This window comes from Vespa velutina, chromosome 23, assembly GCF_912470025.1.
Source record: "Vespa velutina chromosome 23, iVesVel2.1, whole genome shotgun sequence".
Taxonomy (NCBI): Eukaryota; Metazoa; Arthropoda; class Insecta; order Hymenoptera; family Vespidae; genus Vespa; species Vespa velutina.
Window position 1 is genome coordinate 2,503,652 of NC_062210.1, and position 3,753 is coordinate 2,507,404.

Here is a 3,753-nt window from a genome sequence, read left to right on the forward strand (position 1 = left end):
TCCATTAGCAGAGATACATATTAATAGACGCTAATTAAGGATGTACGTTGAAAGTAATGTGAAAACTTTTTTTAATGAGCTGAATTTTTCGAGATGAGGAGGAAATAAAAAAAAGAAAAAAAGAAAAGAATAATCTCGTATTGTATTTGTCAAATTGGGATCTCATGTAAAAAAGAAAACAAAAAAGAAAAAGAAAAAAAGAAAGAAAGAAAGAAAGAAAAATACTTTGAAAAGGTTTCATTTCACTTGTCTATCGAAGGGACCGTTCGATAAATAATAATCACGAGAGAGTAAGAGGAGAGAGAGAGAGAGAGAGAGAGAGAGAGAGAGAGAGAGGGAAAGAATGAAAAGAAAAAGAACAAGAAAAAGAAAAAGATGATCGAAGGAATAAATAAATAAATAAGGAAAAAAAGAAGCAGAGAAAAACAAATAAAGAATAGAAAGAAAAGTCGTAGCGAAAAAGTTTGGACGTAGCGATTTAATTTTTCAATCATTTTTCACTCTCCCTCCCTCTCTCTCTCTCTCTCTCTCATTCTCATCCCCTCATAGTTGCCTCTTGAATTTACGTTATGTACCGCGTATCCTCGCGATGAAAACTACCCTCTCAGCTGCTAACGAAACTTTTCTCTCACTTCTCGACGAGTTTGCTCTTTCCGGTACGTTGAAAAAGTCATAAACCTAAGAAAGAGAACTGCAAGAGGAAGCTTTTCATCCCTTTTCCGCGACAACCATCGTCACGCTAAACGAATCTTTCGAAAGGATGCAACGCTTTAAAGAAGAAGAAGAAGAAGAAGAAGAAAAATAACGGTGGAAGGAAATAAAATGAAAAAAAGAAAAGGAAGAAAATAAAAAATAGAAGGGAAATGGAAAAAAAAAAGGACGATCCCTTTTAATTAATCGTCGGCTACGTATAATATGTATACGTTTTTTTCTTTCTTCTTCTATCTTTTCTTCTTTTCTCTTCGTTAAAAAAGTTTTCAACGTAAGCTAATGAGATTTTTCTTTTTTTCTTTCTTTCTTTTTTTATTTCTTATTTTTTTTCTATGATTTTATTCATAAATAATATTGTCGTGGAAGACTTTATCAATCTCTTGACGCACGTTCTAAAAAAAAAAAAAAAAAAAAAAAAATGGTACTTCTCGTAATGAACGAAGCCATAAAAGTCATTTACATGTTATTTAAAATGTCTAAACGTTAATAGGACAATTTAAAAGGATTACGCTTTAAAGAAATTATTTTCTTTTCAAATGTCTATATCGAACAAAAAATATAAAAAAAAAAAAGATTTTTTTTTAATATTTAATCGATAAAAAGAGTAAACTCGATAAAGGGATGAAAATACCTAGATATGGTAAAACAGATTCGATAACACCTTTTTTTATCATTACTTACCTGTTCTCTACATTACCGACAATAATCATTATCGATATAGAAATTATTTATATTGTCCAATTGAGTTTTTTTACTTTATCGATTACCCACTATCGATAAGAACGCGATCTATGTATTTATCAAAAAAAAAAGAAGAGAGAACAATTTCCTACCTTATCGACTGTCAATACTAACACAAAACAAAACGAACATTTTCTCAACAGATGGAGGAGCAATCGTAAATGGACACTATGTAACTTTAAACGATTGTATCTCCGATCGATCAAACTACCAAAAGAATAGAATTCCATGTCCTTTAAGAGTTATGATTCTTATTAATCCAGATGTCCCTCATTTAAAATGAAACGCATCGACAAATGAACGGATATGTAAAATAAAACGAGGTATGCGTTTACATGATGAATTACAATAATCCAATGCGTCATCGCTTTAGCAGACCTTTCAAAGAATTATGCGTTTGCGACGCAACGGTCCGATTAGGCCGCACGCGAACGGCAAACATTATTCTTTCGTGGCGTTACGTAAAAGCGAAGGACGGCGCTTAGCTAAAAATAGAAACAGGCGTTCGGTCTCTTTCTCTCTCTCTCTTTCTTTCTGTCTCTCTCTCTCTCTCTCTCTCTCTCTCTCTCTCTCTTTCTCTCTCATTCTTACACACCACATGCTACCTCACGTTTCTCTTCGTCGCAACCCGTCAACAGAAATCGCTTGTTCCATCTCAGATTTCCCTTTTCCCCGTTTGCAAAACACACGTATACACATATATATATATATATATATACACATATACATACATATATATACGTGTACAAATACATACGTACATACATACACATATACCTATGGCTAGAGACACAGGGATAAAATGCGCATAACTTCGAGAGTCCCACCAAAATGTCGCAAAGCAAAATCGTCGTAAACATCCTAATGCTTACCTTCGCCTTAAAACCAAGGTCATATCCAATTCGCTTTGTAATACCTTTTTATCTATAATTTTCTTCTTTCTTTTTTTTTTCTTATGTTTTTTTTGTTTCCTTACCTCAACTCATTTTTCTCTTTGAAAAAGATATTACAGTGCTTCGTAATAAGTATTAAATACCTACCTACTTACTTACTTACCTACGCGCAATGTCAGTGGTTCTCATCCTTAACCAATCAACGAATCGTGTTAACTGAGAAACGATCAAGAAACTTTCCAATTTCTTTCGCTTACACACACGCACACAAACATACACACACACACACACACATATATATATATATTATACATACGAGAAGAAAATTGTTACTGCGTGAAACTACTGCGACGATGAGGAATGTTATTGGACACCGTGGAAAACGGATTCGTGGCTGACACCTGAAGAAAAATCAATAACGGAAGAATACGTCGATCGTGTGAACGAAAGGTGAATACAGCTACGACGAAAGATAACCGCTCATTGGGATTATCAATAACCACCATTTGCTTTATCATTTTCAAACCAGGAAAGTCAGCTAGCAGTCTAATCGTCTGTAATAGATACATAAATACAATATTCTTAGATTCTCTCTTTCTCTCTGTCTGTTTAAGGCAGAATCAATTTACGGAAATAGATTTGAAACCGGTCTCTCTCTCTCTCTCTCTCTCTCTCTCTCTCTCTCTCTCTCTCTCTCTCTCTCTCTCTGTGTGTGTCTGCGCCTCCGTCATTACGCAACAATCAAAGAGAACAGTCATCCATCGTTAAATTGTGAAACCAAAACGTTAAATTATCTCTTAAATATTAGACTTGAAAACGAGGACGACAACAACAACAATAACAACAGCAACCAACCAATCATCTAACAAGAATAACAATAATTATAACAAATATTACAAATACCATAGCTCTTAATAAAAATCTGATTCCAAAAATATCAGGATAAGAAGAATCTTCTGATCTTATAAAATGTACGTAGATGGCGTTACGGTTGCCATACACCATGCCCGAACTCCATTTGTGTTTTACCCTAAGAAAGTTTGGAAAAAAGCACCCCGACTCTATCTTTCTCTTTCTCTCTCTTTCTCATTCTCTCTCTTTATCTATCTATCTATCTCTCAAGAGATAAAAAAAAAAAAGAAGGAAAAAAGTGCGACCTTGAGAACGATTCTCTCTCTTTCTCTCTCTCTTTCTCTCTCTCTGTGCAAGATCATCGATATAGATGGAAGTGCAGCGCAAAGGCATACTTCGAAGTCTTGGAACGCAGCACTCGTTGCAAAGAGAGAAAGAGAGTGAGAAAGAGAGTGAGAAAGAGAGAGAGATAGAGAGAGAGAAAAGAGAGAAGAGAGAGAACGGCGCAAAAAGCCATGCGGCATAACTTCAACAACGGAGGACGACGAGGAGGCTT

General features: G+C 34.8%; 1 long non-coding RNA gene across 1 annotated transcript in view; it reads right to left on the reverse strand.

Moving 5' to 3' along the window:
• Positions 1 to 3,177, reverse strand: part of LOC124956667 — a 34,737-nt gene extending 31,560 nt beyond the window's left edge. The window contains exon 1 of the long non-coding RNA XR_007103332.1: positions 2,662 to 3,177. This is a non-coding gene — a long non-coding RNA (uncharacterized LOC124956667). The remainder of the gene's footprint in view (positions 1 to 2,661) is intronic.
• Between the last annotated feature and the right edge of the window lie 576 nt (positions 3,178 to 3,753).